This window comes from Dasypus novemcinctus, chromosome 9, assembly GCF_030445035.2.
Source record: "Dasypus novemcinctus isolate mDasNov1 chromosome 9, mDasNov1.1.hap2, whole genome shotgun sequence".
Taxonomy (NCBI): Eukaryota; Metazoa; Chordata; class Mammalia; order Cingulata; family Dasypodidae; genus Dasypus; species Dasypus novemcinctus.
The window spans coordinates 25,793,416-25,820,623 of record NC_080681.1 but is presented as its reverse complement, the minus strand read 5'-3'; the positions used below and the strand labels follow the sequence as shown (position 1 = coordinate 25,820,623).

The 27,208-nt window shown below is 37.7% G+C and overlaps 1 long non-coding RNA gene across 1 annotated transcript in view; it reads right to left on the bottom strand.

Annotated features, from left to right (window-relative positions):
• Positions 1-834: 834 nt before the first annotated feature.
• The window catches only part of LOC139439652 (uncharacterized), a 143,939-nt gene continuing 117,565 nt past the window's right edge, over positions 835-27,208 (bottom strand). Inside the window, exons 2-5 of the long non-coding RNA XR_011649618.1 lie at positions 26,482-26,570; positions 4,071-4,120; positions 3,170-3,249; positions 835-2,263 (exon numbers count right to left, since the gene is read on the bottom strand). This is a non-coding gene — a long non-coding RNA (uncharacterized lncRNA). The remainder of the gene's footprint in view (positions 2,264-3,169; positions 3,250-4,070; positions 4,121-26,481; positions 26,571-27,208) is intronic.

The following is a 27,208-nucleotide window of genomic DNA, read 5'->3' as shown; positions in this document are numbered from 1 at the left end:
AAGGGGCTGCATTTGACCCAGCCAACTACTTGCATACTTCTTTGGACCAATCACTGTTAAAAGAGGGCAAGTTTCATAGTCTGCATACACCCAGTGACTACTGTGGAGGAGTCCAGGTATCAAAAACTTTGCCAGAGCCACATGGTTGGAATCACAAACAAAAATGGAAATAATTTTACTTGAAATTGACAAAAGAGATCCTGTCTTGGCTGAAGAAAAGCAGAATACAAATTAAAACAGATTCTATGTATGTCAAATTAAAGAGCAAAGGAGATCTTATATAAATGACCAACTATCCATCCTAAATGTGTTTGAAATCCTGAAATATTACTATATTTAAGGGCATGCTATGCCACTCAACCTCAATGTTAGGAAGAACAGAAATGCAACTAAACTACAAACGCAGAAATTATCTTCGGGTCAGTCAAAAGAAATAAGAAATAGCACAAAATGCTATCAGGGATTGATGAACCTCTATGGAAGGTTTTTTAAAAGGACTGAACATTAGAATTGAAAATGAGTTAAGCATCATAGACTAAAAGGCAATCTGTAGGCTAAATTTGCAGACTCATTTTAGAAATGTTCTCTAAAGTATTCCTATTGTGGAACCCAGATCAATTTCCACAATAAAACAATATTTTTCGATTTATTTCTCACATTATGTTTATAAGTAGTTTACTGAAGGTGCTTAATGACTGATTTCTTTTGTCAACTTGTCAAGATAAAAATCGAGTATATTTCTTATTTTAAAGAGAAGGGCACTTATCCAGGAATCATTTTCCTTTTTTCAGATATGCACTAGCTTTCTGAAAAATATGAAACACAAAGTTCTAAGAGGAAAATTATCCGTTTATTATCTCGCACACATAGCCACTTATACAAGTATAGTCATACCATTCTTTTGAGAGACACGAGAAAGTAAAGAACTTGAGTGAACTGTGACTTTCACACAGGTAGCAATGCTGAGGAAAAGGAGGCAGTTTGAAATATTGTTCTTATCCAAACTGATAGATATTTTAGAAAAGAGTTTAATTTACAAAATCATATTGTAGGATCTCAAATTACAACAATCCATATAAAAATGTATAGTGTCAATTTGTTTTATTTTAGAATGTTTTTTTAAGAAGCTCACTGTGAGCAATACTATTCTGGGAATTTTTGTTATAAGACATATGCTTGGCAAACCGTGTGGGTGGCTCACTGGAGAGAGGAAATTTTGCTGTACTTTAAAGTTCTACAATCTTAAAAATGTTGATAATTTTCAAGAATAAACTTTTCCTTAGTATCTGCTTAGTAATGTTTAGCATATACAAAAGTGTGAAATACTTTATGATGACCAAATGATAGGTCTTACTGTCTTTGTAGTCTATTAAAAGCTTGAAGGTAGGAAAAAATCAACCAAAAAGAAAATTATATTAGTTCAAAGCTTAACAAAAACAACAGTGAAAATAAGGTCTATTGTCCTTTAAGCTTAGAATTCCATTGCAGCTTTCTTCTCATAGAAATTTCAGAAAAGGCAACCATTACTATAATTTTTCTCCTGAAGTTTTTCTCTGGGGACAATCCCACCATGTTCAGTGACTACCCAAAAAGAAACTTGGGTGATCATTTTCTGCTTGCCTGTTAATTAAATTCAACGTGGTGGGAGAAGCACATGACTTCTGCTCATACAGAAATGAGATTCATTTTTCATGAGGCATATTCAAAGAGTATTGTTACATATCTCCACCTCAAGAGTTGACCAATCTCTATTTTTAAAATTAAAAAACAAATCATCCATACATTTAAGTGAAAGGTGCCCAGTTAAAAAGAAGAGATATATCCTTGTTTTAGGGACAGAATAGGAGACTATCATAAGGGACTTTCATTAATTTAGAATATTCATTTTCAGTAACTGAGTTCTGTGCCCCTATTATACATCAAGCTCTGTTCTAGGCACTGAGAAAGACATGATAAATAGCACAGAATCACTGTGCCTCAAGAGCTTTCAGTGTCATTCAACTGACATTGGCCCAATTTGTCAAGTGCCTTATCCAGCAATCTTAGTAAAATTCCATCAACGAGATACCTTATTTTTTCAGTAAGGAAGATATTATATATAAAAGAAAATCCTTTGGCCATTAAGGTAAAAAAATTCCTTCAAAGACCAAAATATCTGATGCAATGCAAGTTGAATAATGAAATGCAGCATATGCGCTTGATCAAAATGCTAATTGCCAACTTCGATGTGCTTCTTCCATGTTGAGCGTCCTTTAGGAGTGCCCTGTGGAAGCACCAAAGAAAAGATATGTGAGGAAATCCACTCTTTTCATCTATTTCAATAAGTTTAAAGGAAAAGATAGTTAGATTCTCTACAAACATCCTTATAGATCAATTCACATAAACCTAAATACTGAGATATAAAGGAGAGTTTCCTCACGCTATATTAGGGGTATAATAAGATCCTTAACCTTTATTTTTCCAAGTTATATTTTAGTAAGATTATTTTGCATTTGACAGGTGGGAGATTTCATAAGGGGTTCTGAGTTTTCATTTTAAGCATCTCGTATTTTCTAAAATAGCGGTCATATATTGGGACTACAATATATTGACCTTTTATAGACTTTCATGGGTTCCACTGGGTAATTCCTCTGCTAATATCTTTCAGAGATATTAAAAGGGTAATGCTATTTTGACACAGTTTTAAAAAAATATTTTCTCTTTTAATAATATTACAGAATATGGTGCTTGCCCCTGCTTTCCCCTTCTCTTCTCAAGCAGCTCTTCTGTCCCAACTCAGCAAGAATATCCTACTACATAGCAGTGAGCCTACAGGGACAGATGAGATGGTACTTACTCCAACTTCTGCCTGGATCCTCAACCCCTCTAAAGAGTTATATGAAAAACAGGAGCAAGAGAGGACATTGGAAAGAAAACTTAGACTTAGTCAACAACAATCATGTCTAGGATATCTTCTTTGTTAGTGATAAAGATCTGAGGAATTTTTAAAAATTCTAGTACAAAGTTCCATTAATGTTTCCTAACATGCTTCCTTGGATCATTGTGAAATAATAAATTTCTAGGTGTATAACCCTAGACAAGGTGTTTTATGAGGAAATACTATCTCAAAAGACCTATCTAGAAGGACCGTTGCAAGAATAAAATGAGATCCTATATAAAAAGAACTTACCACAGTGCTTGCTAAAGAGAGCCACCACACTGTGACATCCATGGCACACCATTTACATCAATTTCTGTGTTTGGAGACCTCTGAAACAGGAAAATGACATGAAATTCTGGCAATTATTATTTTTTTAAATAGGCACATGACCAGACAGAGGGTGCATTCTATAAATATTCCTTTCTCTTTTATCTGTTCATCAGGAAATAATATTGAGGAAGCTTTCACCTGCTTAAGCTACCACGACTACACATCTACCTGTGTAAAGGATTTGTTCTGAGATTCAGTGGGAACTGAACCAAGTAACGTGTGTTGTTATTACACATGGTTTCTATGAAACTGTGTTCTGGGCATCCTACTCTAGCCATTTCTCTTATACGCTCTTCAGATTTCTAAAGCCATGGCATGCCTCCAGCAACAGCTATTTTCAGGTGCTGGTCATACACATTTTGCCGGTTCTTCCAGGATGCTGAGAAGCTTCTGATGCCTTTTCTAACACCTAATTGTCCACTGCTATTTATATTCTGTTTCTTTCACTATTCCTTTAAAAGGAGCTACAATCTCCAAAAATGCGTAATAGTCTCTCTAAGTATTTTTTTAGCAACTGTAATACTATTGTTTATGTATCTTTTTTGTCATCCTTTACAGGTCAAATCTATTTCCCAAAATAAATGGAAGAAAGAAAGACACAACAAAGCTGAGAAAAAAATTGTACAGAAAATACTCAACTCAGGATTGCACAGTAGGGTGCTCACTATTTGAAAGTGCACAAAGAGCCTGACATACTAATACTCAGATTAAAGAAAATTACATCCGTTAACCATGTAATGACCACTGTCAGAAGTATGAATTAGTTAAGTGCTTTGAAAAGAAATTTGGCAATATCTAGTAAAATTGAATTTAAACTTACTCTTTAGTTCAGTTCAGCAACTCCATTCTTAGCAATATACCCAGGAGAAACTAACATGTGTGCACAAGAAGAAAAATATTAGAATATATTTCAGCATTGTTTCTGTCAGTGAAAAACTGGAAAGAACACAAAAATCAATCATCACAAGAGTGATAAATTGATACATATTCGTGCAATAGGATACTAAACAGCAGTTAAAATACTGAGCAAGAGCAACACAAATACGAATAAATCTCAAAAATATAACTCTGTGAAAAAGTAAGTTACAATCCCCCTTGATTTAATTTTTCAACAAGTGTTTATTAAGTCTTTATATGTCAGATACACAAGATTGTTTTAAATTGTGCAGATTCAGCAGGGGGTGAAATCAACAAGGTCTATCATCTCATGAATCTCCTATCCTAGAGAGAGGAAAGAGATAAAGAACAAATAAATATATATACCCAATACACCAAAGGTAAAAAACGAGTGAAGAAAAATAAAGCAGAGTAAGGGGATATGGAGTGAAGCATAGTCAAGGAGAGATTCTGATTTTAAAAATAAAATAAAATCATAAGGCAGAGACTTGAAGGAAATGATGCAGAAGATAAGAAGATTGCTTTCCAGATAAAGAAAACAAGTATAAACCCCTGGGGTAGGAATTTGATATGTTCAAGGAACAGTAAGTAAGAAGGCCAGTGTGGTAAGAGAAAGAGCGGTAGGTGATGAATCCCAGAAGTAATATACAGGCAGTTCAGAAAAAGGATTTTGAACTGAGGAATGACACTAAGTGGACTCTGGGTTCTAGGTTGAAAATCAACTGTGGAGGGCCAAGAATGGAAGCTGGGAAACCAGTTGGAAGTTTTAACAAATGCCCAAAGGAGAGATGATGTTGGTTTGGACTAGAATAGGGATCATGCAGATGGAGATAGTAGTTGGATTCTAGATAGAGCCACTGGAATTTGCTTACTGGTTGCCAAACCATTTAGAATTTTTTTTTTTTTTGGAGTTACTTGGGGCCAAGGATTGAACTTGGGGCCTCACTTATGGGAAGGTGGTGCTCAATCACTGAGCCACATCAGCTTCCCTGAGTTGGTTTTTGTTTCTTTTGCTTGTAGCTTGTTTGTTGTTGTTGTTGTTTTAGGAGGCACTGGGAACCGAACATAGAGGGGAAGCAAGAGTATGTTTTGAGTATATACAACATTCAAATGGAGATGGCAAGAGGCAGTTGGGTTTATGAATTTGGATTTTGGGAAGACTGGGCTGGAAATATAAACTTTGGAATCATCAGCCTACAGATGGTATTTAATACCTGCAGAGGAGATCCTCTAGAGTGGGAGCAGAGATAGAAAATAAAAGGGTGCAAAGACTGATCCCTGAGGTTACTCATATTAGAGGCAAAATGATGAACTGGAAATAGCAAGGGAAAAGAAATAGTGGTAAGGAGAACCAAGGAAAGGTAGTCCCTGGGTTATTACTCTCCTCAAGAAGGTTGGAAAGGACATTTCTGTCAAATGCTAATTGACTGAATAAGGTCAAGAAAGAGAAGTAATTATTGAAGTGGTGCCATTTATATAATGATTCCATTTACTTTTTTATACATATGTACAGTACATGATGGAAACATAAAAACATGCATGGAAATAATATATACCAAATCCAAGGTAATATTATGCCTAAGAAGAGAAGAAGGGAAAGGGAAAAGAAGAGTGTGTGGGTTGGGGGAGAGAGAGGGCATAGAATGAACACAGGATTTTGAGCTAACTCTAGAATGTTTACTTAAAAAATAAATCTGAAACAAACATGCAAAATGTTAGGATTTGTAATACTGGTGGTGAGAATATAAGGGTGTATATTATTATACTTACTAAATGTTTTAATTATTTCATAATTTTAAAAACATTTTAGTGTATTATTTTATGTTTTCATGAATGTATATAGCCAATATTTCAGAGTCAAATCATATAACAAATAGGAGAAGGTATGTCAAATAGGGTATGAGTATTCTCTACATAGGGTTAAGAATACAAATGCTTCTTATTGGCCACATTAGGTCTGAGGGCCAAGAAACCTGAACATTGATTCTTGCTTGGAAAATCAATGCTATTCCAGGGACAAAGTATTTAGAACCATGCAGAAAATTACAGGGAATAAAGTTTACTTCTAATAGTTGCAGAAAACTTAGATCACATATAAACATGACAATTAAACATACCACACCATATCAGAGAACACAGGAGACAATAAGCAAGTCTTACAGTCTGAGTCAAGTTTTAGAAGAGTAGTTGGAATACACGATCTTGATGACTCTTTCCAATTGTATTAGGAAGAGTAGTAACATAGAAAAAAGTATAACTCAACCAACCCATGATATAAAGGCTTGAAGCTTAAATAAATATGTGTGGTCTTTAAGTATCATTAGTCATAAGAAAAATGAAAATTAAAAGCAAACTTTTCCTATTAAAAGCCAGATCATATTTTTGGTTTTGTGGGTCCAATGGTCTTTATCACAGATATTCAACTCTGCCATTGCAAAGCAAAAGCAGCCATAAAAAAAAAACACTAAAACAAATAGACATTTCTATATCTTAATAAAACTTTATTTACAAAAGCAGGTGGTGGAGCAGATTTGGCCAATGGGCCATAGTTTGCCTACTCTTGCACTAAACTCTCTAGAATGGCTAAAATTTAAAAGATTAACCATCCCAAGTGTTGGCACGGATGTGGAGCAGCTGGAATTCTCAAACATTGCTATTTAAAGGTAAAATGGTACAACCACTTTAGAAAATACTTTGGACATTTTTTTAAGCAAAGGATTAAACATACATATAACACATGACCCAAACATTCCTCTCCTAGGTATTTACCCAAGAGAAATGAAAGCATAAGTCTACACAAAGCCTTATACATGATGTTCATAGCAACTTTATGTGAAATAACCCAAACATGGAAATTTCACATAAATAACCCAAATGTCTATCAACAAATAAATGGATAAACAAATTTCAGTATATCCATACAATGGCCTAATATTTAGCAAGCAAAAGGATAAATACACACCACAGGTATGCATCTGAAAATAATAATAGTGAATGAAAAATACCAAAAGAATAAGAGTACAGACTATGTGATTCCATTTATATAAAATTCTAGAAACAGCAAACTAATCTATACTGGCAAAAACATCAGTGTTTTCTAGAAGGTGTGAAGATGGCAGTGGGGAGGAGCAAGAAGGATGGATTACAAAAAGTTACAAGGAAACATTTAGGAATGATGGAAATGCTCATTATCTTCACTGTGATGATGGTTTCATAGGTGTGTATATATGTCAAACTTATCAAATTGGACACTTTAAATATGTGCAAAAACAATTTTGAGGTGAGACATAAAAGAGAGAGCGTATAGAAAAATTATTTTCCCCAACGGGCACGATGGTCAGGATACATTCGATTGCTTTCCCATCGAGTCTACTGCATATATTAATAATACTAGCCCACAGCTTTAGCAGCTCCACTGAACTACAAAGATATCAGCGTTCAGATTTCATTTTTCTAAGTTATTCATTTCGTAAGTAAAAATGAATTATATACGATCTTATAACTAATTTCTTGTACGTAGTTTCATATGAGATTCCAGCAAAGCTGATGAACAAAATTGTATTGTACCAAAATTTTTCTAATTAAATGTCAACTTTGCTACATTAATAGGCATAATTCTTTGTGAGTTTTAAATCATGGCAATGAAGATTCATAATTTAGGAGCTAAAACCAATGTTATAACTATGCTGAAGGATCAAAGAGGGACATCATCGTTAAGATGGTCATAATTCAGTCATGTAGACTTAAGCAAACTTCATTAAGTGGATATATCTGGTTTTTAAAATGATAATGATCTAGTTCAGTAGAATTTAGAGGGTTGTTGTTTGTTTTTTGAGCAAAGTTAACATCCCCATATTTTTTAATACTAAGCATTGAAAATTGAACATGTAGCTTTACAACAAAATCAAGATCCTCATAATCCTTTTTTTTTAAGAAATGATTTGCTTGTGGCTTCCTGAGGACAGAGGCCAGGCCTCTAATGCTCTAACCCCAGCACCTGACACCGTATCGGACAATATCTAGAAGGTGCTCCATAAATGAAAAGAGTGGCCACCTCTACAACCAGGACTGAGAAAGGACCACACTGGACTTTCAAACCAATACTTTTTTTTTTTTTCAAAATTCTTTTTTTTTTAAAGACACCTAGATCACAAAACAATGTTACATTATAAAATATAAGAGGTTCCCATATAACCCACACCCCACCCCCGCCCCTCCCACATCAAACAACCTCTTTCATCACTGTGGCACATTCAGGGCATTTGGTGAATACATTTTGGAGCACTGCTGCACCACATGGATAATGGTTTACACTGTAGTTTACACTCTCCCCCAGTCCATTCAGTGGAGTATGGCAGGATATATAATGCCCAGCGTATGTCCCTGCAAAATCATTTAGGACAACTTTAAGTCCCGATCTGAAAGCAGCTTCAAGAAGTGTAAAATTGGGCTTAATAGGGCAATTGGTAGGTGCATAATCTTTGGAAATCAGTAGTGTGCATCAAAAATAATAACTGTAGGGAGTAGATGTGGTTTAAGCCACTGGACAACTCCCTCCCACATGGGAGGTCTCCTGTTCAGTTCCTGGTGCCTCCTAAAAAAAACAAGCACACAACAAACAGACACAGAGAACAGACAGCAAGCACAAACAACAGGGGAGAAATAAAAAAATAAAAATAAATCTTTTTTAAAAATAACAATAAATAAGAGTACTATAGTAGTAGTAATATTAATAATAGTGAATAAAATTGAACAATTACCACATGCCAGGCACTGTGCTAAGCACTTTCCAGTTATTCCTTTTACAGTCTTAGCAATCTTATGACTTAAACATTATCACCACTTTACCGTTCTGGGCTGTTAGTTACATATTTGCACAGGGAGTGACCACATCTTTCTCATGCTCCACTGTGAACCCAGCACCAAGCCCAATTTCTAACACAAGATATTTGTGAATATGTTACATTGTTGAACAGGGAAGCTAAGTGGCAAGTCCAAGATTCCACAGCTTGTCAATAGCAAAAGCAGCACTCGAAGCCTGATCATGCAGACTCCAAATTTCAGGTGCTTATTGCTTATTATTTATGCCACTAAAATTTTTAGAAACAACTAAATGCTCAATGATAAGGAAATGGTTAAATAAACTTTGCTCAGTAACTCCATGGAGTAATATACAGTCATTCAAATTTTAAATTAAAAAACTAAATTACTACATGGGAAAATGCTCATATGTTAATGGGAGAGAAAGAAAACAAAATTGTGTCTCTGCTTTGATTACAATTATGTAAAAATGATGTATACATACTAATAAGATATGAAAGGGAATAAAATATTAAGCAATCTATTTTATGGTCATTGTGGATAATGTATTTAATTCCCGTTATTGTTATTATAATCCTCTAAAAATTACTTTAAAAGAAAAGAAAGCAGAAATTTAGGATACGTTTATATATGTGGAAACCACATTTCTAACCAGTGTATTTACATTAAACACTACCTCAACCATCCCAATTTCAAAATGAAGGTAATAAGTTAGTGTTGAACAAGTAAGAATTAAGTTAAAATACTGAAATTTGATTAAAATGTACTGTGGGGGTGAACAGGGGGATTCAAATATACCTAAAGCAGAATAAAATAAAGCTAATAAGGAATAAGCCTCTCCTGCCTTCTCAAGAGGTCACTCTCATAAATGCTTTCTGTTTCTCTGCATCAAATTTACTGTCTATAGATAATTAATTTGACAAGCCTCTGTAGGACAGGGGGAGTCTGATAACCACACCCCCTTATGTCCATATTGTCTTCATCAGGTGTAACACCAAAATGATTCTCCCTGTTTCATAATTGTCAGGTAGAGGCTGAAATCGCTTTGCCTAAGGCCACAGGCAGAGTGCCACAGTGCCCTTTTCTGTGTCTTTCTTCATTCCCAGTTTGAGTTTTCATCCTTACTTTAGTCACCAAAGGGTTTGAGAGCTGCAGCTTCCAATAGAACATGTCACTGTCACCAGAAAGGCAGTGACACAGGGCTGAGGCTCTCAATCAAAAGCATTTGAACCCTATTTCCACCATTTACCAGCTTAAGACCAGAATTGGGATGAGTTATCATATTTTCTAAACTTCACTGTTCTTGGTTGTAAAATAAGACCATAATAACACCCAAATCATTGGCTCATAGAAAGGATTACTTGAGAAAACATAACTGAGATGTCTGACCCATAAGTGCCCATTAGTGTTAAGTATTACTATAATAATACTCAACAGTAGTATTGTTTCTCCTCAGCGAGGCCCTCCAGCAACTCCATGATGCTCCTTACAGCCTTGGTACAAATTACAAAGCTCATGTCCACATCATCTCCATAGCTGCATTAGCCTAATCTCCTGTTATTTCTTGTAGCCATCTTCTTATATATGCTTTCAGGTTATATCATTGATCTCTCATCTCCAAGCATAGTTCATACTGGAAATCTTCCCCCGAGTTTTAACAAGCATGCAAAAGTGATTCTTTTAATGAATGGATAAATGTGACATCTTTTGCTCAATCTTTAAGTCTTAACCTAAAATTAAAGCATTTTGCTATTAAAATAGAGAGGCTTTTTGAAGGTTTGACATCAGAATACTTGTAGCACTTGATGAATATTTTTATCCAATATTGCAATGTATTTGCACTGAACCTGAGAGAGTATGACAGAGATGGAAGAATGCTTGAGTGAAAAAGTATTTGGGGACTGCATTCTCTGGCAGGAGCAAATGCTTTTGGTGCTCCACACAGGTCTCTTTCACTGGGCCTGTGCACCCAGATACTGTGAGTGCTGGCTGTTTACAGCTCACAGCTGGCCTCTTTCTTGAGGACAGTGAGTCAAAATTAATTTATTAACACAATAGGATAAAAAAGACCAGCCCATTTGCCTCAAGGCAAAACTAATCAAGTTGCTTTGCAATTCATGCTTCATCACTAACCTTGCGACCAGATTGAAGTTGGTCTCCAGCCAAGATTGCACCTTGCTTAGCTTTCTTCTCTTTCCCCAGCCTAGTTCCTTCATTCCCCTTCTCCCAAGAGCACCACTTTTCACATAAATGTCCTGAAACAAATTTCAGGATTTGTTTCAAGGGAATCCAGTCTAAGAGAGTAGGTACTAGCAATGATCCTAGAAAACAGACTCTAACAAAGGGATTCTGGAGACAGTCACTTGCTAACTAAATGACGAGGAAAACTCCATCACTGGTGGTGGGTTTAAAACTGAAGTCCTTGGCATGCTGTATCAGTGTGATTGCTTTCACCCATGGTGAACTGATAGGATATGGGGAAAGGAATGTATTCACTAATGTGAGATATCTAGGGGAAATAAAAACTAGAAGGACTGTGGAATTGATGCATATGATACATTGAAGAGAGAGCATAATCGGCTCCAAGCTATAAATAACCCATTTAAAGGAAATTGTACCTCAGAGAGTTTCCTTGGAAACAATTAAAGAGGTCCTAATCTCCTGATAATTGTACAGAAGACTAAATTTCATTGGCAAAACTTGAAAGAAGATTGAATTCTCAGAACAGGCAAATCTCTTCATCCAAAGTTAGGGTCCAAATAAGGTACAAGTAGGACCCTAAATTATAAGATGTTGATATCTAGGTAGACGTATTTGAGAATATTGAAACCTCATATTAACCTGAACCCACTGTGCTTACAGAAGTGACCCACTTCCCCTTCTTAGAGGTTAGTGGCCTCCTTTGTCTAAATATTATACAGAGGCCTCAAGTAGGACAATGCTATCCTGCCTCAGGATCTACCCTCACCTCCCTTCCTAACCACCAGACCCATAACTAGGGTAATCTCTCACATAACCAGACACATAACAAACTGCTAGGTTTGCTAGAGGACAAGAGGGATTACACAGCTGCGGCGGCTTGCTCGGTCGGTAGCGGTGGGGGTGCTCTGCCCCACGTTGGGCGCCAACTGCGGCGGCTTGCTCGGTCGGTAGAGGTGGGGTCTGGCTGCGGACGAGGGGTCGGTCCAGCTCTGAACGAGGGGTCGGTCCCGCTTGGGACGAGGGGTCGGTCCCACTTGGGACGAGGGGTCGGTCCGGCAGCAGACGAGGGATCGGTCTCACAAGGGGTTGTGCGGTTCGGCTGACAGGGTCGCCCGGCGAAGCCGGCGACGAAGGGGTCGCCCGGCGAAGCCGGCGACGAAGGGGTCGCCCGGAGAAGCAGGCGACGAACTGGGGACAAGGGAGGCCAGGCCCTTGTCGGGGGCTCTCAGGACTGGAGGGCGCACGGCAGAAGAACTACCGCGGAGACAAGGTAAACACGCAAGTCCACTTTACTGAGGGAGAGGCAACAGTTTTATAGGGGCTGGGGAAGGCTGATTGGTCGAAGCCACACCCTGTTCTGATTGGTTGCCGGCGAAAGGTCAGTGGGCGGTACTGGACGGGGGAGGGGTGGTGGTTAGGGATTGGCTGTCGCTGTTGCTGGGGGAAGGGGCAGGGTTTAGGGATTGGTGGCTGCTGTTGCTGGGGTGGAGGGCAGACTTGAGTTTCCCGCCCACGCCTGGCTGTTGCTGCTGTCGGGGGAAGGGAAAAGGGCGGGCTGGATTTTTCCACCCACGCCTGGCTGTTGCTGCTGTCGGGGGAAGGGAAAAGGGCGGGCTGGATTTTTCCACCCACACCTGGCTGTTGCTGCTGTCGGGGGAGGGGAAAAGGGCAGACTGGAATTTTCTGCCCTGCGCCTGCGCAGGGAGAAGGAAGAAGAAGGGTGCCGCCCCACAAGGCATCGGGTGGCGCCATCTGGGAGGAGGGGCGGCCGCGGAAGCATGGCTGCCGAGAAGGGGAGACCCGAGGGCACTCTGCGCCCATGCCGAGCTTCCTTCAGGGGTGGCGGTGGGCCCGACCAACCACCCTATTATGGGGGCAGCGGAATTAGGCCTACCGCGGCCGCTCCCCCGCCAGGTCAGCAAACCACACTTCAGCCCGAGGGGTGACCGCACACAGCAAATGAACTGTACGACCTGAATGGGAACCACGGGAACCAAAATTATGTGCCTGGGCATGGCTCCCAAGAGCGCAGGATCAACAAGGGCAGAATAGGAAGCAGGAAACAGGGAATTTGTCAACATAGGGACACTTTTCCATGACAGAATTTTACACCTGGCAAAGGCTCTTGGAGACAACTGTAATAAAACAGCAGGGACAACTCTTGGAAGCTTGAAAAAATCAATGACCCACATTAAATGAAGTAGAGATAGGAGAATTGTCATGGAAGACTGTGGTAGACGGACAAATTTCCATGGATTGTGGATGTATAAATGGAAGGAATATTCTTAGTACTTGAGAAAACCCTCACATAGTTTCCTGAAAGTGTAAAATAAGAGTTGGTATTTTAATAAGGAGAATAATATGGAAGGCTCTCCAGTTGAGAAAGTGAATCTAAAAGAAATCTAATTTTGTATTGGGGGAATATATTAGGAGAATGGACTTAAAGAACGCGGGAATGGTGGTCCTCATTTATCACCATTTAATTCACTAGTCAGGTTTATGCAAAAAGCTGATGGATTATGGTGAATGACAAGTGGACTAATGCAAATGTAACCAGTGGTAGCCCCAGTTAAGCTGCTGGACCAGATTCATATCTTTCCTAGAGCAGGTTAAGGCAACCCCAAGTATGTCATGTGCAGCTATTGATTTGATGCATGTGTTCTGTTCAATATCCCTCAGGGAGGAGGATCAGAAGCACTTTTTACATTCACTTGATGTGGAAAAGTAAACATTGCTGCAGGGCTCTGTTAACTCTCTGCCTCCTGTAACAATATAGTTTGAAGGGGCCTGGACCATCTGGACATTGTGCAGAATATCACATTAATACCCTATATTGATGACATGTTAATCATGACCTGATGAGTAAGAAGAGGCAAGTACTCTAGATTCCTTGATCAGAAATGTGCTCTCCAGATGGTGGAAAATAAACATATAGGGACCTCCTGGGCCCAAAAAATGCATTGGGGTCCAGTGATCTGAAGCATGCAGGGTGTATTAGTGAAGGTTCTCTAGGGAAATGGAACAGACAGGAAATATCTGTAAATAGTTTGCTATTTTATAAAATTCTCTCACAACACCATGGGGATGCAAAATCCAAATTCTGCAGGGCAGGTTGCAAGCCAGAGACTCTGATAAAGTTCCCTGATGAGTTCCCAGGAATGCTATCTGTCTGAAGTAAATATGGGGCTTCTCTCTCTCTGAATGCTGAAATCACTTTCCTTTTAAGGCCTTCAACTGATTGGATGAGACCTCACTCATTGCTGACTGCAATGTCCTTAGTTGATGGTAGTTGTAATCAGTCATCTATGCAATCAACTCACTGATGATTAAAGTCCATGAAATGCCCTTGTATTACAATTGGCCCAGTGCTTGCTTGATGAAACAACTGGGCACCATTACCTGGCCAAGTTGACACATTAGCCTAACCATCACACTGGGAAACACCCTTCAGAATAAAGGGCAAGTTATTGTACCTGACATCACCTGTCACTATGAAACATAATGCTGGGGAGGCCTCTTCAAGTTTTGAAGGCAGCAAATTCCACACTTGACAATACTGATCAACCCATTTATCAATTGGCACAGATGCTATAATATTTACTGCAATGGAATGATTGTGGTTAGGTTACTAGGTTATTGCCTTTAAAAAGACAGTAGAGTGTAGGGGCTAAAAGCAAAGACTTTGAAATCACCTTACTTTCATTCAGAATCCAGCTCTAGCACATACTGGCCACGTGACCTTAAGCAAGTTACTTTGCCTCGCTAATCTTCAGTTTTTTCATTTGTAAACTGAGGATAATAATAGTAACCAACTCATAGGGTTGTTGCAAGGACTATTATGAGTTAATATGGCTAGTATTAAAACTTTTAAAAGAAGACTATTTTTTCTGTGTTTTCTATTTTTCATTATTCTGAAAACATATATACAACATAAAATTTCCCACTTTCATGTATACAATTCAGTAATATTAACTACATTCACAATATTGCATTATCATCATCATTCATTACCAAGATTTTTCATCACGCCAGACAGAAACTATGCTCATTAAGCCATAATTCCTAACACATAGTCCCTGGTATTCTGTAATCTGCTTTCTATCTCTGTGTACTTGCTTATGTCTCCATGTATACTAGGTATTTCATATAAGTGAAATCACACAGTTCCTCCAATATGATGGGCTGGATGTGTTGAAGAGAAGAGGGAAGAAGCCTAGAGGAGGATTATAAACATTCATGCTCATGAGCTCTTATAGTGAGTGGAAAGAAAAATGCTGAGTATTACTTTGACAAAAGAAAGGGTGAGGGGTAAGTTCTTGTAATACAAGGAGAAGTCTGATTGAAAGAGATACGTGGATCTGTAGTAGGAAACTCACACAGAGAAGAGGTGAAGGTGAGTGGGAGAGCTGAGAAGACTAATCACAGAGAAAAGGCAAAAAGGCCCAATTAAAAAGATTTTAAAGTTTGAAGAAGAATGTTAGGAAGGCTTAAGAAGGCCAGAAATGTTTATTAAGTGGCCAAGAATCCATTTCAGCCAAATTTTAAAAGTTCCAAGAGACTGTTAATGTGTTATCCTTGTAGGACCAGGACAAAACTCAGACTTTTATGTGAAGAGATTTATGTCTTCATAACCAACTTTGGGAAAATGGAAGAAGTGATTGTGTGTGTGAATGTGGCATTGAAGAATAAACACCAGGGACCTTATCCAGGGGGCAAAAACAGTTGACAGGAAAAAGGGAGGGTCATACAGTCCAGGTGTTAGGAGAATTATGATTTAGAAAAGAACTCAGGGAATTTTTCTCTTGCAGGTACAAATTTTACCTATCTGGTAAGATCATGCAAATTGGGGAAGGGGATTAACAAAACGAAGGCATAATCAGAGACATTGAGGAAATAGTTGCAAAAAATGGTTGGCAAAAACATGTCCACATGATCAAAAAGTCAGTGGGAACCAAAGAAAATTGACAATATTAAAGCTCCAAGCAAACCGAGTCAATAAATGTGATCTTCCTCATGTCATTTGTTTAATGATTCCCATTGGTGTTGCTTTCAACAAGGACAAATTGTTCAAGGTTGATGTGGTGGCTTTGAATGTACATAGAAAATGCTGTGTTGATTTATGTAAATAGAGAACTGTATCAAGGCAAAAGCCCATTATGAGCGAATGACAATTTCAGCACTCTAGCACTGTCTAAATGGACTCTAGGGTAAGACTGCCTGGGTCGGCATCTTATTTCCAACTGTGTGTGTGTGTGTGTGTGTGTGTGTGTGACCTTGGACAAGTTCCTTAATCCATGCTAGCTTCTGGTCCCTCATCTAAAAATTCAAATAATAGTAGTACCCTTTTAATATGATTGTTATAAAAATTAGATGAGTGAATGTATATATCAAATGCTTAGACTAGTGACAAGCAAACACCGTTTAAGTTTTCGCTAGTAAAATCCTTGTAGGGAGATGCCAGTTTCCTAACTCATTAACTAGATTGATTTTATTAACTCTTAGTTATTAGATCACATATTTCAAAATGAAAGGTTCAAATTGTTTCAAAAGGTTGTTTGTCTTAGCAACTACTTTATTTGTTTGTAAAAACAGATGTAAATGAAGGGAGAGGAGGCAAAGCACTAAGCTAAACCATCACACCTGTTCCCAACAGTGGCTGGAGAGGACCATTACCTCTAGGTCATTAAATAAAAATCATTTACACACACACATTCGCTTCATCCATTTTTATTTTCCCCATGTTGGTTATAAAGACCTAAATTTCTTCACGTAAACGTCTGAGATTTGTGCTGGTCCTACAAGGTTAACACATTAAACTCCCTCTAAGAATTTTTTTTTTATCTTGGATGAAATGGATTTTTGAATGAGAAAAGCTGTGCTTTCATGCTTTCCAGCAATGTACTGAACAATAAACAAAGGTGTCATATCAGAGAATCCTTCCTCTGGTGCAGCAGAGACTCCCAGAGGTATTTTTTAAAATAACAGTCAACTTGACTGCTAAGCAGAATATTTCTCTAAAGAGGTTACTAAAGATGGAGGTCACTGACATGGTGGCTTACCAGGGGAAAGCTTCCAAACTTTCTTCCCTGCCAAAGGCACACCTCAAGGACACACCCCATAATATTTCCAACAAGAGAGGTTGTGCCTGTGGACTTGATATTTCAGTAAATGAACTTTCCCATCAACAAAGACCCTCCAAACTCTAATGGCAATGAGGCAGAAATATTTCTGAACCAGTTGGAAAACCTCCTTGAAGGATGGAAAATATTTAAGCAAATGTTCAATGGTCGTTTATTGCATTACTTCTTGGAAATATTTACATTTAGTTATTTTCTTCTTAAATAACATATTCACATCTAATAGAAAATATAACTCTAGAGATAATCTTTCCAACCGGAAGTGGAAGGGGGGAGGGAGGGATGGGACGTGTGTGAAGTCAGGGAAAGCACTAGACTGAAGGCCGCATCCCACCCAGAAATAAAAAGCACTCTGCACCAAGATGGAGCTCTCCCTCTGCCTCCTGCACTCTTCTCCTGGGCTAGCCCATCCAGCAATTCATCTTTTCTCTTTTAAAAAAATAATATGGTCCATATTAATTTCCTTAATGGTGACAGTCAAAAAGTTCTAAAAATGTGAAGTATTGCTTGCTTGGCCTAAGGCAATCTCAATTATACTTTCTTTACATGATAATTACCATCTTTGAATAATTCTCTCTATTAGTTGTACAATCATTAAATAATTACCCAGGATCTAGCCTTAGAGGAAACACCCATCTAAATAAATATTCTCTAAGGACTCAAAATTAACCTAGAAAAGTCCCAGAAGAGAACTTTACCAAGATGAGACCTGCGTCAAAGTATCGGCAGATTACAAAGAGATTATTGAATCAAAATAATATAATTGTTAGGGATATAATTGTTGGGGAGGCTTTTCTATTTACATTCAGGTAAGTAGAGAATATGGCAATAGACCTGCCTATTAGGCTAGGTCAGTGGTTATTCCATTGCAATTCTTTTAACTTAATTTACATTTTTTAATTTAAATTCTTTTTTATTTTTGAAGAAGTTTTAGATTACATACATGTTTCATAAAAAATATAGTGAATTCCCATATTCCTCCTCCTGCCCCTCCCATACTTTCCCACATTAACAATATCCTTCATTCATGTGGTACATTTGTTAAAATTAATGAACACATATTGAACTATTGCTACTAACCATGGACTATAGTTTACATTATAGTTTACACTCTGCCCCGCACAATTTTATAGATTATGACAAAATGTTTAATGGACTGTATCCATCATTACAATTTCATGCAGGACAACTACAATGTCCCAGAAATTCCCCCAAGTTACACCTATTCTTCCCTCTCCTTCCCCTCAGAACCTCTGGTAGCCACTACCTTTGTATCAATGATGAAGGTTCTTCCATTACTAGAATAATAGTAAGTCATAATAAAATAATAATGTCTACTTTAGTGCATTATTCATTCCCCAGTCTTGAGGATTTAGGGATGGTGATATCCTCTCTGTTTCTAATTGAGAGGGAACTTAGATCCCATAAGGCAGATAGATGGATGGAACTATCTAGCTTGCAGTTGCAGACACTCTCTGTTCCTTGGGATAGGCATTGTGCATCATCATTTCCTTGTCAGTTGTCCTTGGTGAGTCCAGTGAACTGGAGAATAGCTCCTTTAACTGAATTTAACATGGCTTCATTGGTCTGAGCCATCCCTGGATGAAAACTACAGTGTGTGTCAGCTCACCAACCCTCCTATAACTCTTCCCAGTTGCCTCCCATTTACCAGTTCCATTACTGCTATTCCACCACTTGATTCCCCAGCTTCCATTTTGCTGCTGTACATTGGTTCTGATTCTCCATCAAGTCATCTGGATTGATGCCCAAATCATTGACCTTTGACAAATTTCCAGGACACCACTTCCTATTTCTAGTCTTCCAAAACCATATGCAGATATGTGGGCATCTGTCTAGGTTTAGCTTGACACAAAACTGACATTTTTCAGACTAGGAGAGTAGAAAGGGAGTTTCAAACAAATGCTAAAAGTTCAGAAAATCAGGTACAATATAGTGTCCAAGTTATGTGTCTCCAACAAGATTTTAGTAAATTGTCCATGCCCACCAGGGCTCTAAGAGATGGTGAATTTCAAACTTCAGTCAAAAAAGCAGTAGGAAGTGTCAGTCTTTGTGCAGAGGGCCCTAAGTAATTTGGTGGGGCTCAAAGGCACGATTTCAATTACTTTGAAGAGGGAGCTGACTAAGAAAGACTATGCTTCAGTCCTAGATTGAAGAGAAGTAAGAAACAAAGCAGGTTACAGTAACTGTAACTTGAGTATTGAGATGGAGACATTTATCCCAGTTATAAGAAGTGGGGCACACAGGTCAAGGGGTGGATGATGGTGCTCCAGATCACAATGCCTGAATCACACAAAAAGTTTAAGACACCTAACAGCTCCACTCTTAATATCACTCCTAGACCACTGTTGAGAGTTCTAAAAATACATGCCTTTTGATGGATAATTGGACTGTAGTGTTTGAACGTGGCAATAACCTCAATCCTTTATTGCACTAAGGAAGGCATAATCCAGTTGCCATAGAGGTGACAGGAGAGACAGGATGAGCTGTTCCCACGTATGGCTGTGCCAAGTTCTTTTCACTCCTGCCCCATCCTGTTTCCTCCCACTCCTGATTCCATTGGTAACATCTAAAGTAAGATTTACTCAGAGCTGCCATCAAACTCCCACCCAAGCGTAGGTTGCCAGTGGGAAGACACGCTTAGCACTTATGCAATTCCCGTGAAAAGAGAAGGTTCTGCCTGTTTTATTGTTTGGTTTAGTCAGACAGATAGAAATCTCAGATGAGCCTGATATGAGTAATGAAGTAATTTATAAACTGATTTCCAGAAAATTGATCTTCCTGTAATCTGCCATATTACATACACAGGCAATCAGCACACAGATAGCAAATGCACAGGGAAACTTCTTAATCTTATGTCATCTGTGTTATTTGGTTTTAAATAAGGGATTTTAATTATCTCATGCTGGCAACTGACTTGACCTGGTTTGCCAAGAACTTTCCTGGTTTGAGTACCAACAGCCCCGTGTCCTGGGATGGTCGGTTACCCATATTAAAATCTAAAAACCTGGTTTGAAATTTTCCTACAATACAGATTAACCATGAGTTTTGGGGCATATTATTTGACATATCTTATCCTCATATATAGTATAAGGCAATATTAAGACCTACGCAAAGTGCTCCCATAATCCTTTTATTATATTAAGGATTCTCAACCAAAGAATAGGCATCAACAGAAAGTAAAACAAAAATTGGGCAGTGCCAAAATTCACTCCTAACCTTGTACTCTTTGTTAGAAACCATGAGGCAATGATTGAAAGACAGGTACCAGCAACAGTTGAATCACTTCAAATATGTTAGTGTTTACTAAGAAATTTATTCCTCTTTTAGTATGAATTTAATATTTATTCAAGAATAATTATTTACATTTTCACAAATATAGCTGCCTAGCATCTCCCGACCAAAGTACTTAATGATGGCTCTGCTGGAAATTTCTAAACAATAAAATATATATCAAAAATAAAGTAATAAAATTTTAAAAAGAGAAGAAATCATTACACACCCCACAGGAGAAGCAGCATGGTGTTTGACTAGATAAATTTCATACCCAAGGTAAAGCATTTCTCTTACTCGAGCCCTCTACAGCCTTCTCACCTAGGAAAGAATTAAAGCTAAGAAACACTTATGAAGTCACAACCCAAGAACATGGGTCCACTAAAAAACTGAGCTTTAAATATAAGATTATTTATATTATATCCATCCCTTAGCCTTCACCACCACACCAACAGGACTCCAGTATAATAGCAGTAGATTACAACTGAAGAGCTGTAAGATGCAGGCTTATTCTCAGGAGAAGTACTTAGGGAAGCCCAAAATCAACTGGAGAGATAAAAACCAGGACAATAGAATAATTTAATGTCTCTGGCACCTACAGCTATAAGCATTAAACTCAATCCAGCTCCTAATTAGATTGACATAAAAGCTCACAGTAAAGTTTGATTTGTCTCATTTCCTAACATCCAATTCATCATGCCTGGTTTTCAACAAACTGTAAAAGCTATGGAAAAAGACAAGAAGACCCACAGTCTGAAGAGATAAAACAAACAACAGAAACAAAATATGAATATTGAAATTATCAGATAGGAGAGTTAAAGTAACGATGTTTAATGTTAAGGACTTTAGTGGCAAAAGCAGACAACAGAACAATGGGTAATGTAAATAGAAAGATGGAAACACAGAGAAAGAACCAGAAGGAAATGCTAGAAATAAAAAGAAACCTGTTGAATTCTACCAATCACACCAGAAAGAACTAATACCAATCCTGCTTAAAATCTTCCAAAAAATTACAAGTAGAGGGAACATTGCCTAACTCATTCTATGAAGCCAACATTGCCCTAATACCAAAGCCACATAAAGACACTAGAAGAAAAGAAAATTACAGACCAATCTCTCTAATGAACCTGGTGCTAAAATCTTCAATAAAATACTTGCTAAGTGTATTCAAGAACACAGCAGGGAGCAGATGTGGCTCAAGAAGTTAGGTGCCCCTCTCCCACATGGGTGGTCCTGGGTTTGGTTCTGGTGCCTCCTGAAAAAACAAAAACAAACAATAAGCCAACCCAGGGAAGCCAATGTGGATCAGTGGTTGAGCAGCAGCTTCCCATATACAAGGTCCAGGGTTCAATAACTGGCCTCCAGTAACCACTTCCCCCCAAAAAATAAAAGCACACAGCAAATGAATTATGTACCCACGAAGTGATCCTTTATGCAGTATGGTTCGACACAAGAAAATCAATCAATGCAATCAATACACCACATTAACAGATTGAAAGAAAGAAATCACATGATCATCTCTACTGATGCAGAAAAAGCATTTGACAAAATATAGCATCCCATCTTGATAAAAACAGTTTAAAAGAGGAATAGAAGGAAACTTCCTCAACATGACAAAGTGTATATGTGAAAAACCCACAATTAACATCAAATTCGATGGTGAAATACTAAAAACTTTCCCTCTAAGATCTGGAACAAGAAAAGGATGCCCACAGTCACTACTCTTATTTAACATTGTGTTAGAAGTACTTGCTCAAGCAGTTAGACAAGAAAAAGAAATAAAAGGAATCAAAATAGGAAAGAAAGAAGTAAAAATTTCACACTTTGTAGATGACATGTTCTCATACATAGAAAGCCCTGAAAAAGCTACAACAGAGCTTCTAGAGCTGATAAACAAGTTCAGTAAAGTGGCAGGATATAAGATCAACATGCAAAAATCAGTAGCATTTCTGTACACCAATAATGGGCAATCTGAAGAGGAAATCAAGAAAAAAAAATCCAGTTACATTAGCAGCTAAAAGAATCAAATATCTAGGAATAAACTTAACTAAAAATGTAAAGGACTTGTACACAGAAACCATTGTTAAAGAAAATCAATGAAAACCTTAAAAAATGGAAGAATATTCCATGTTCATGGGTTAGAAGGCAAAACATCATTAAGATGCCTGTCTTACACAATTTGATTTACAGATTTAACACAATCACAATAAAAATTACAACAGCTTTTTTATTGAACTGAAAAGCCAATTATGAAATTTATTTGGAAAGGCAAGGGGCTCTGAATAGCCAAAAACATAGTGAAAAAGAAAAACAAAATTGGGGGAATCATGCTTCCTGACTTTAAAGAATGCTACAAAGCTACAATGGTCAAAACTGCATGATATTGACACAAGGACAGACACACAGACCAATGTAACTGAACTGAGAGTTCTGATATAGATCCTTACATATAGTCAAGTGATATTTGACAAGGCCACCTAGCTCACTCAACTGGGCCAGAATGGCTTCTTCAACAAATGGTGCTGGGAGAATTGGATATCCATAACCAAAAGAATGAGAAAGGATCCCTACTCATGCCCTATGCAAAAATTAACTCAAGATGGAACAAAGGCCTAACTGTAAGGTAATAAAACTCCTAGACAATAACTAGGGAAGCATCTATGAGTCTTGTAGCAGGAAATGGTTTTATAAACTTTACACTCAAAGCATAAACAATGAAAGAAAAAATAGATAAATGGGACCTCCTCAAAATTAAAAATTTTTATACTTCAAAGGAGTTTGTCAAGAATGTGAAAAAGCACCCTACCTAATGGGAGAAAATATTTGGGAACTACTTAACTGATAAGGGCCAAATATCTAGCACATATAAAGAAATCCTACACCTCAAATATAAAAAGACAAACAATCTATTTGAAAAATGGGCAGGAGATTTGAATAGACACTTTTCCAAAGGGGAAATACAAATGGCTAAAAAGCACATGAAAAGATACTCAGCATCACTAGCTATTAGGAAAATTCAAATCAAAACTATAATGAGATATCATCTTACACCTTTTAGACTGGCAGCTATTAAAAAAGCAGAGAACTACAAGTGTTGGAGAGTATGTGGAGAAAAGGGAACCTTCATCCACTGCTGGTGGAAATGTAGAATGGTGCAGCTATTGTGGAGAATGATTTGGCATTCCTTCAGGAAGGTAACTGAGAACTGTCATATGATCCAGCAATCTCATTGCTGGGTTTACACTTTGAAGAATTGAAACCATGGACATGAACTGACATATGCACACCAATGTTCATAGCAGTATTATTCACTATTGCCAAAATTTGGAAGTAACCCATGTGTCCATCAACAGATGAATGGATAAGCATATTCTGGTATATACATACTATTGAATATACTCAGCTATAAGAAGGAATGAAGTATTCATACATGTGACAACATGGATGAATCTTGAAGACTTTATGTTGAGTGAAGTAAACCAGTCACTAAAGGACAAATATTACATGACCTCACTGATATGGCCTAAGCATATTGAAGAAACTCACAGAGGTAAAGTCTGGAAGAGAGGTTATCAGGAGAGAGAAATGGAGTAGGGTGTGGCTAGTTGATGCTCAACATGGCAAAATACATGATAAGATGAAAGGGGTGGTTTGGCAGTAGATGGGGGTAATGGTGGTACAGATATGTGAGTGTTGACAGTGCTGGGATGTGAGGGTGAGCAGGGTGTAGGGGCTGGGTTGGAATATTCATGGAATTAGGGGGAAGGCTGGAGGAAGAAACAGGTGACCTCTTGGGATTTGTAGGTCTGTGGTTGAAACAACAATGGTGGGAATTTTCTGTTTGCAAACATGGCAGGGGAGGGTTACTGGCACAGTGTGTTGGTTGTAAGGGGATAAGTAGGAAAGGGTGCATGTGGGGCATGCTTCTATGGAATATGAAAATATTCATCTTGTCATAAAGTGTTATCTCATAGGTTAAGACACACACAATAAACAAGAAAATATTAAACTCTCATCCTGGGGAGTCCTCCTACATTCTCAAATAGATTGACAAAAATCTCTAGAATACAAGGGCAGTGCCTAGCAAAGGAGGACAGACCGATATGCCAGGTCCTTTTTATTAATAGTTGTACTTATGAACTTTGCTCTTGTGAGTTTGAAACTTAGCCTAGTAATACATATTGCCTATGAGTTACCCCTTATAAGCCTCCTTTTTGCTCAAATGTGGTCTCTCTCTAAGCCAATCTCAACATATAAACTCACTACCTTCCCCCAGGCATAGGACATGACTCCTGGGGATAAGCCTCCCTGGCATTGAGAGATTATTACCAAGAGCCAACTAGTAATGCATTTGAAAAAAGACCTAGACCAAAAGGGAGAAATATTCAGTACAAATAAGTTTTTATGGCTAAGAGATTTCAAAGTGAGTCAGGAGATCATTCTATAGGTTATGCTTATGCATGTCTCAGGAAGATCTCACTGACTGCCACAGTAAATGGTGCCACAAGCAGGATGATCCTGAGGGTTTTAGAGACATTTAAACACTATAGGCAGGACAGACAACCCTGGAAACAGGAACCCTGTTGGTGGGCCTTACCTTGGAATATATGACAACCTGGTATCAGAATTAGACTCATTTATACTTTTCCCATACATGGTTCTTCTGCCCCTTTCATTTGAACTGTAATTAGCACTATATCCATTAAAAATATGTCCCAGAGACTTAAATCTCCCAGCTGTTCATATGCTGGTTGAGCCCTGAATCTCAGCAGAGTTGTAGCCAACACCTACTCTCCAGTTCATTGGATTTACCCAGGACAACCAACAAAAGGATGATGATGGACAACGTCCACCCCAGAAAACAGCAAGCATCTACAACAGCAAACAAGACAGTTCCATTCACCTTCCCCACGGGATCTATGCCCCCTCTCAATCAGAAACAGAGTGGGTATCACCTTCTCCAATCCTCAAGATTGAAGAATCATCAAACATAAGGGGGCATTGCAAATTTGGACTAAAGTGAACTTATTTTTACTCAAGTAATGGAAGAATTTGTAGAATTGATATAAAGACAGTGGTCGCCAGAGGTTCTGAGGGGAGGAAGAGGGAAAAACAGGTGTAATATGGGGCATTTTGGGGACACTGGAATTGTTCTGCATGATATTACAATGATGGATACAAGCCATTTTATATTTTGTCAAAACCTATAAAATTGTGCTATGTAAAGTGTATCCCATAATATAAACTAAAGACCATGGGTAGCAGCAATGTTATAATATATGTTCATCAATTGAAACAAATGTACCACAGTAAGAAAAGATGCTGTTAATGGGGGAAAGTGAAAGAAGGGGAGGGGTTGGAGTATTAGGGAATCCCCTGTATTTTTGATATAACATTTATGCCATGTAAAGCTTCTTTAAAAATAGATAAATCATAAAAAAGAAAAAATAAAGATTTTAAAAAAGAATCTGTGTCAGAAATGAAAAATGCCTTTGATGGGCTCATCAGTAGACTGGACACAGCCAAGGGAAGTGAATTTGAAGATCTTTCAATAGAAACTTTCCAAAGTGAAATGCAAAGAGGAAAAATTGAGTGAAAAAAACATGAAGAAAACATTCAAGGACTGTGAAAATTTCAAAAGGGCTAACAAATAGATAAGTGGAAGAGTGGAATTAGAAAAAAGAATGAATGGAGCAGAAGAAATATGTGAAGTAATAATGGCTAGGAACTTTCCAAAATTTATGAAAGAATGACAGGGAAAAAAACATCTTACCTACAGAGGAATAGGATAAGAATTAGATGAAAGTTCTCATTACAAACTATACAAGCAAGAAAAGAGTGGTATGAAATGTTTAAAGTATTGTAAGGAAAAAACCCACTAACCTGGAATTCTGCATCCAGTGGAGTTAAGCTTCAAAAGTTACACTTCAAACAAATGAAACCAGAGGAAATTCAGCAACAGCAGACCCAACCTGCAAGAAGTGTTAAAAGAAGTTCTTCAGGTAGGGAAAATGAGATCGGTCAGAAACTCAGACTTACGTAAAGAAAGAAATCATGCCTGAGAAGGAATAAATGAAGGTAAAATAAAATCTTTATTTTTCATAATCTTAATTTTAAAATTACCTAAAATGTAACTACTTGTTTAAAATAATAATAGTAACAATGTATTAGGTGATTAGAGCATATCAACAAATTATATGGATGACAATAATGCCATAAAGGATGGGAGGGAAGAATTGGAAATACGCTGTTACAAGTTACGTGCACTGTGTCAGACATGTAATGTTTGAAGATGGACTTAAATTAGCTAAAATATATATATTACAAACTCTAGCACAACCATTAAAAATTTTAAAAGAAGTATAATTCATATACTAAGAGCAGAGATAAAATGGAATCCTATCAAATGCTCAATTAAAACCAGAGGGGATAGAAAAATGGTGGGAGGGGAGACAAAGAAAAATTGCAATGAATAGAAAAGTTACATTCATGGTAGATATTAAACTGACATATCAGTCATTATTTTAAATATGACTTGCCTAAGTACACCTAGTAAAAGACAGAGATTGTCAGACTGGATTTAAAAAGTTAAGACCCAACAATTAGTTGT